The sequence below is a fragment of the Schistocerca nitens genome, chromosome 10 (assembly GCF_023898315.1).
Source record: "Schistocerca nitens isolate TAMUIC-IGC-003100 chromosome 10, iqSchNite1.1, whole genome shotgun sequence".
Lineage (NCBI taxonomy): Eukaryota > Metazoa > Arthropoda > Insecta > Orthoptera > Acrididae > Schistocerca > Schistocerca nitens.
Genome location: NC_064623.1, coordinates 31589237 through 31597101, shown reverse-complemented (window position 1 = coordinate 31597101; position 7865 = coordinate 31589237). Strand labels below are relative to the sequence as shown.

The window sequence follows — 7865 nt, the reverse complement described above, 5'->3', positions numbered from 1 at the left end:
AAAAAGAAGAGGGAATAGGAGTAGGTGAATAAGGACTGGGGGTAAGGAATGAGAGAGGAACCTGCCTGGTAGAATTTTGCACAGAGCATAACTTAACCAAAGCTAACGCTTGGTTTAAGAATCATGAAAGAAGATTGCATACGTGGAAGAGGCCTGGAGATACTATAATGTTTCAGATCGATTTTTTCGTTACCAACTGAAGGTTAAAACTGAAGAAATTGCAAAAAGGTAGTAATTTAAAGAGATGGGACCTGGATAAAGTATAAGAACCAGAAGTTGTACAGAGTTTCAGAGAGAGCATTGACGATTGACGAAAACAGGGTAAAGAAATAGAGTCGAAGAAGAATGGGTAGCTTTGAGAGATAAAAATAGTGAAGGCAGCAGAGGTTAAAGTAGGTAAAAAGACGAAGGATAGTAGAAATCCTTGGGTAACAGAAGAGATATTGAATTTAATTGATGAAAGGAGAAAATATAAAAATGCAGTGAATGAAGCAGACAAAAAGGAATACAAACGTCTCAAAAATGAGATCGACAGGATGTGCAAAATGGCTAATGAGGGATGGCTACAGGACAAATGTACGGATGTAGAGGCGTATATCATTAGGGGTAAGGTAGATACTGCCTGCAGGAAAATTAGAGACCTTTGGAGAACAGAGAAATATTTTTATTAATATCAAGTTCTCAGATGGAAAACCAGTTCTAAGTAAAGGAGAGAAGGCAGGAAGGTGGGAGAGTATATAGAGGGTCTATACAAGGGGAATGTACTTGAGGGTAATATTATGGAAATGGAAGAGGACGTAGATGGAGATGAAACTGGAGGTATGATACTGCGTGAAGAGTCTGACAGAGCACTGAAAGACCTAAGTGGAAACAAGGCCCCGGGAATAGACAACATTGCATTAGAACTACTGATAGCCTTGGGAGAGTCAGCCCTGACAAAACTCTACCATCTGGTGACGAAGATGTATGAGACAGGCGAAGTACCCCCAGACCTCAACAAGAATATAGTAATTCCAATCCCAAAGAAACCAGGTGTTGACAGGTGTGAAAATTACCGAACTATAAGTTTAACAAGTCACGGCTGCAAAATACTAATAAGGATTCTTTACAGACTAATGGAAGAACTGGTAGAAGCCGACCTCGGAAAAGATTAGTTTGGATTCCATAGAATTGTTGCAACACGTGAGGCAATACTGACCCTACGACTCATCTTAGAAGACAGAAGAAGGAAAGGCAAACCTACGTTTCTAGCATTTGTAGACTTAGAGAAAGATTTTGACAATGTTGACTGGAATACTATCTTTCAAATTCTGAAAGTGGCAGAGGTAAAATACAGAGAGCGAAAGTCTATATACAATTTATACAGAAACCAGATGGCAGTTATAAGAGTCGAGGGGCATGAAAGGGAAGCAGTGGTTGGGAAGGGAGTGAGACAGGGTTGTAGCGTCTCCCAGATGCTATTCAATCTGTATATTGAGCAAGCAGTAAAGGAAACAAAAGGAAAGTTCGGAGTAGGTATTAAAATCCATGGTGATGATATAAAAACTTTTAAGGTTCGCCGATGACATTGTAATTCTGTGAGAGACACCAAAGGACTTGGAAGAGCAGTTGAACGGAATGGACAGTGCCTTGAAAGGAGACGCTGAGCAACTAGGTTAGGAAATGAGACACTTTAAGTATTAGATGAGTTGTGCTATTTGGCGAGCAAAATAACTGGTGATGGTCGATGTAGAGAGGATATAAAATATAGACAGGCAATGGCAGGGAAAGCGTTTCTGAAGAAGAGAAATTTATTAACATCGAGTATAGATTTAAGTGTTAGGAAGTCTTTTCTGAAAGTATTTGTATGGAGTGTAGCCATGTATGGAAGTGAAACATGGACGATAAATAGTTTGGACAAGAAGAGAATAGAAGCTTTAGAAAGGTGATGCTAGAGAAGAATTTTGAAGATTAGGTGGCTAGATTAGGTATTAATGAGGAGGTAGTCATACAACCTGACGAGAAGAAGGGATCTGTTTGTAGGACACTTTCTGAGGCATCGAGGGATCGTCAGTTTAGTATTGGTGGGAAGCGGGGAGGGTAAAAATCGTAGAGGGATAGCAAGAGATGAATACACTACACAGATTCAGAAGGATGGTGACCAGCAAGATGAGGCAACACTACCCACGTCTGAGACATACCAGGAACGAGTCCATGGTGTCTTCACTGAGGAACGAACTGTCAGAAAACTTTATGACCATCATGTTCGCCGGATCTAACAACACATGATTTTTTTTCCTTTGAGGACACTTGAAGAGCAAGGTCTACGAAACAAATCCACACGCAATACACGAACTGGAAGATTACCTCAGCTGTGAAGTTGTTGTCATCGATATCCGAACTTTACAACTGCTGTATTTGACTATGCATAGACGTGCACAACTGTGTACTGATGTTGCGGGGCTACACTTTCAACACCTTCTATAAATAAATTTTCCACTGCGTTTTTAATTGTAAATAAATGGTAAGTCCATTTTAGTCTTCGTTTCCATTCTTTCACCGCATTTGCCTTATACGTACATGTGCTACATCTGCACCACCGTGTATCTGTTGCACAATAATATTTTTACTTAATTAAGAAAACGTAAGGAAAATTTTTGTTCTATTTTGTGATTACTACTTCGGGTGACATGAAGTTATGTCCTACTGTTGAGTAATATGGAACTGTGAAAAAAAACCTGTCAAATGTGATTAGAACTCACGTACTGAGTGTGGTGTCACCGCCAGACACCACACTTGCTAGGTGGTAGCCTTTAAATCGGCCGCGGTCCATTAGTATACGTCGGACCCGCGTGTCGCCACTGTCAGTGATCGCAGACCGAGCGCCGCCACACGGCAGGTCTAGAGAGACTTACTAGCACTCGCCCCAGTTGTACAGCCGACGTTCATAGCAAGGGTTCACTGACAAATTACGCTCTCATTTGCCGAGACGATAGTTAGCATAGCCTTCAGCTACGTCATTTGCTACGACCTAGCAAGGCGCCGTATTCAATTGATATTTATATTGTGAAGCATGTACAGTCAAGAGCGATGTTCTACAATTATGGATTAAAGTCAAGTATTACAGCAACTGCGTCCGTTTATCTAAGTTCTCATTTCCTTGTAATGTTCCAGACCTCACGCCAGTCTGCGTGTAATTAAACGCGTGCATTTCGGCCTCCTCTAGCAATACGGTGTTGGCTCTTCAGCCAACACAGCACTGAGAATTCTGTACAAACTTAATTGTGTATACAGATAGTTAATCCATTCTGGGAATCCAGAATTTCGACCATTTTTGCCTGCTATCGTGACTGATGGTGGCAAGATGCCAGTCCCAGGGATTCAAAGATTTTCGAGAATGTGAATCTCAAATCACGCGGGAGGCAGGCAACCATTATTACAACAATCGGCAGTTCTGCATCCAAGCTGACGGGATCGCAATGCTGAAAGTCGAACATCAGGCAAGGAGTAACTTTATTGCTCATATGAGGGTTTTCGGAATTTATCCATCAGATATTCAGACCAGTCTGCGAATGTTTGTTTCACATACAACTTAGGGCGCCATGTCTGAGTGCAGTCAGCGCTCCTGGATATCACGTGATGGATAAACTCCGAAACGCGTCATACGAGCAATAAAGTCATTCCTTGCCCGATGTCTGACTTTTACCATTGCGAGCCCGTCAGACTGGGTGCAGAACTACTGATTGTTTTAATTTCAAGTTTGTGGCCGAATAACAAATGTCACTTGTTTCAACAAATGTCATTTGTTTCCGGCGTCAAACGTGATACAATAACAAATTAACTCTTTTCGGATGTTTTCCTTTACTTGTACTGTGAATCCTTGCTTCTTGCCAAATTTCATGATCGTAGGCTAACGGGAAGTACCATATAGCTTTTGAAGATATATTTATTTATTTATTTCATTAACAGTACAGAGTAACCGACCGCCTTGAAATGTAAGGTGGGTCGCTTGTGAATCTAATGGCAGATACTTCTCATTGTTACAGTCTTATTGGTATACAATTGTTAATGCTATTTTAAAAATAATATAAAGAACATAATATATAATGATTTCTCTGTGGTTACAGCGAATTGAATGGTTAACAATTGTTAAAATGGTTCCCTAAGAATAATTTGTAATATAGAGAGAGCATGTTGGTTAATAATGGCCTATTTCTATCTGTTTCAGATGAGAAGGTCTCGGTATAACCTCGAGGTATTCTCATCTGAAATGGTTTGCGCTAATGTATGTTTACACAGATTATACAGATTAAATGCTGACTGAGCACTTCATACATGGAATGCATGAATTTTAGCTTCACACGAGAAATACACGAGGCAACGGCCTTGCCGCAGTGGATACACCGGTTTCCGTGAAATCACCGAAGTTAAGCGCTGTCGGGCGTGGTTGGCACTTGGATGGGCGACCATCCAGGCCGCCATGTGCTGTTGCCATTTTTCGGGGTGCACTCAGCCTCGTGATGCCAATTGAGGAGCTACTCGACCTAATAGTAGCGGCTTCGGTCAAGAATACCATCTAAACGACCGGGAGAGCAGTGTGCTGACCCCATGCCCCTCCTCTCCGCATCCTCCTCTGAGGATGACACGGCGGTCGGCTGGTCCCGGTAGGCCACTCGTGGCCTGAAGACGGAGCGCTTTTTTTAATGAGAAATACACTTATGTTTGTAACTTGTTAGTTCAAAAATGGTTCAAATGGCTCTGAGCACTATGGGACTTAACTTCTGAGGTCATCAGTCCCCTAGAACTTAGAACTACCTAAACCTAACTAATCTAAGGACATCACACACATCCATGTCCGAGGCAGGATTCGAACCTGCGACCGTAGCGGTCGCGCGGTTCCAGACTGTAGCGCCTAGAACCGCTCGGCCACCTCGGCCGGTTAACTTCTTAGTTGAAATAGAATATAGGTCATTGCTACTTGAATGCATTATTCCTTAGGTAACTTAATACGTTTCTGAAATATGAAATTCATTGATTATAGCTTTGAATAGAGAAGAGAATATACTTCTGTCTGCATACAGTAAGACGAGCAATACACGGCTGCTTGTGTGCAGTATACTCTAAATACTATGCAGGATGCCACTGGGGAGGAGGAGCCTCGGAATAAAAGTTCTTCGAGCCTTCTCCTCCCAAGCGACATTACCTTATTACTACAGTCTTAGTATGTGGTGCCGGTGTTTATTTGTTTTATGATTGTTGTGTTGTTTGTGACTGTCGTGGCACGCAGTGTCATACATTTTTGGTTTTGGTCCCTCACATGTTGATCCTTGCTGAGTCATGTTCACTTAGTGTTCCTTCCTCGGTTCGGAATCTGTGGTCGTGTTTGTCCCCTCCCATGTTGTTTGTTGTGTTGTTTGTGCTTGTCTACGCCTCCTTCCATATGGGTTTTGTATTCTTCGTGCAGAGTGTTCGATACAATATGTGCTACGCTATTTATTGTGTTCCAGTCATCGGGATTACGTATTATTCTGGCGATATCATTGTCGTTCTGTACAGTTGTCACTTGTGCTAGCGTGTTGTACAGCTGTGTGACATGTTCTGGTGTCCCTGTTTTTCCGCATACGCATACTTCATCGTTAGTTAGTCCCAAACGGTTAAATGTAGCGGATACGACCCGTGGCCTGTCAGGAAATGAACCATCCCCTGGCTTGGGTCGACATGTTTCAGTTGCAGTCTTTCGTGTACATCTGGAAAGAAAGAGTGTACTCGGCGACCCTTATCTAATGCATCCCACTCTGTCTGCCATGTTTGAATTCGCCATTGTTTCATTTGTGTTTTGCTTTTGACCAGCGAGTTTCGGTTATTAAAATATGTGACATAAATGGGTATCTCTTGACTGCATTGACTTAGAAGCTTCAAGTTTATATAGCGCCAACCAACCACAGACCTCAGTATGTGACCTAAAATTCAACTCGATACGTCTGTACATTCCTGAGAAAAGGGTTTTCAACGGTCGGACAGATAGACGGACGACAAATCCTACAAGTATTCCGTTTTCACCGACTGAGGCACTTGAGGCACGGAATCTTGAAAACAGAAGATTAAGCCTTAAGTGTATATCGATTTAGATTTTGATCAGCATGTAAGTAAGTAGTACTACAGCGGAGTTGTCAGATTCCTTAACCATTCATGATAATTTCGTGAGACTTTTGTACGCTTTACAGATGACCAGTTATTGTGTAAATTTTCGAAGTGGAAGCAGTTACGCGTAGTTGCAGTGTGGAATGCTGCTGTGATTTAATTAGAGAAGCTAAAACTGCGTTTTAGTATTTAGTTTCCCAGAGAATCATTCTGAAGTGAGAGTTGTTGTTGTTGTGGTCTTCAGTCCGGAGACTGGTTTGATGCAGCTCTCCCTGCTACTCTATCCTGTGCAAGCTTCATCTCCCAGTACCTACTGCAACCTAGATCCTTCTAAATCTGTTTAGTGTATTCATTTCTTGGTCTCCCTCTACACTTTTTTACCCTCCACACTGCCCTCCAATACTAAATTGATGGTCCCTTGCTGCCTCAGAACATGTCCTACCAACCGATCGCTTCTTCTAGTCAAGTTGTGCCACAAATTTCTCTTCTCCCCAATTCTATTCAATACCTCCTCATTAGTTACGTGATCTACTCGTCAAATCTTCAGCTACGAAAATGGGTGACTGGAATTCAGTAGTAGGAAAAGGAAGAGAAGGCAACGTAGTAGGTGAATATACATTTCATCAATCTGTTCGTCATCTGCGGAGCTAGTTGGCATATAAACTAGTACTACTGCAGTAGGCATGGGCTTTGTGTCTATCTTGGCCACAATAATGCGTTCACTGTGCTGTTTGTAGTAGCTTACCCGCATTCCTATTTTTTTATTCATTATGAAGCCTACTCCTGCGTTACCTCTATTTAATTTTGTATTTATAATCCTGTATTCACCTGACCAGAAGTCTTGTTCCTCCTGCCACCAAACTTCACTAATTCCCACTATATCCAATTTTAACCTATCCACTTCCCTTTTTAAATTTTCTAACCTACCTGCCCGATTAAGGGTTCTGACATTCCACGCTCCGATCCGTAGTACGCCAGTTTTCTTTCTCCTGATAACGACATCCTCCTGGGTAGTCCCCACCCGGAGATCCGAATGGGGAACTATTTTACCTCCGGAATGGTTCAAATGGTTCTGAGCACTATGGGACTTAACTTCTGAGGTCATCAGTCCCCTAGAACTTAGAACTACTGAAACCTAAAGACATCACACACATCCATGCCCGAGGCAGGATTCGAACCTGCGACCGTAGCGGTCGCCCGGTTCCAGACTGAAGCGCCTAGAACCGCACAGCCACACCGGCCGGCTTACCTCCGGAATATTTTCCCCAAGAGGACGCCATCATCGTTTAACCATACTGTAAAGCTGCATGCCCTTGGGAAAAATTACGGCTGTAGTTTCCCCTTGCTTTCAGCCGTTCACAGTAACAGCACAGCAAGGCCGTCTTGGTTAGTGTTACAATGCCAGATCAGTCAATCATCCGAACTGTTGCCCCTGGAACTACTGAAAAGGCTGCTGCCCCTCTTCAGGAACCACACGTTTGTCTGGCCTCTCAACAGATACCCCTCCATTATGATTGCACCTACGGTACGGCATCTGTATCGCTGAGGCGCGCAAGTCTCCCCACCAACAGGAAGGTCCATGGTTCAAGAAGATATTGTTCATAAATCCGTCGACAAGCTGTAACCTCCATCACATTGCGTAGCACATATTTAATGCTAATTTTGTGTTTGCATCAGAGCACCACACTTCTCACGTGGTTGCAATATGAACACGACGTTCACACAGATTTTCAGCGGTGTAGCAT

At 42.7% G+C, this 7865-nt stretch overlaps 1 pseudogene; it reads left to right on the top strand.

Moving 5' to 3' along the window:
- Positions 1–4355: 4355 nt before the first annotated feature.
- On the top strand, positions 4356–4473 carry LOC126210727 (5S ribosomal RNA; annotated as a pseudogene).
- Positions 4474–7865: the final 3392 nt, after the last annotated feature.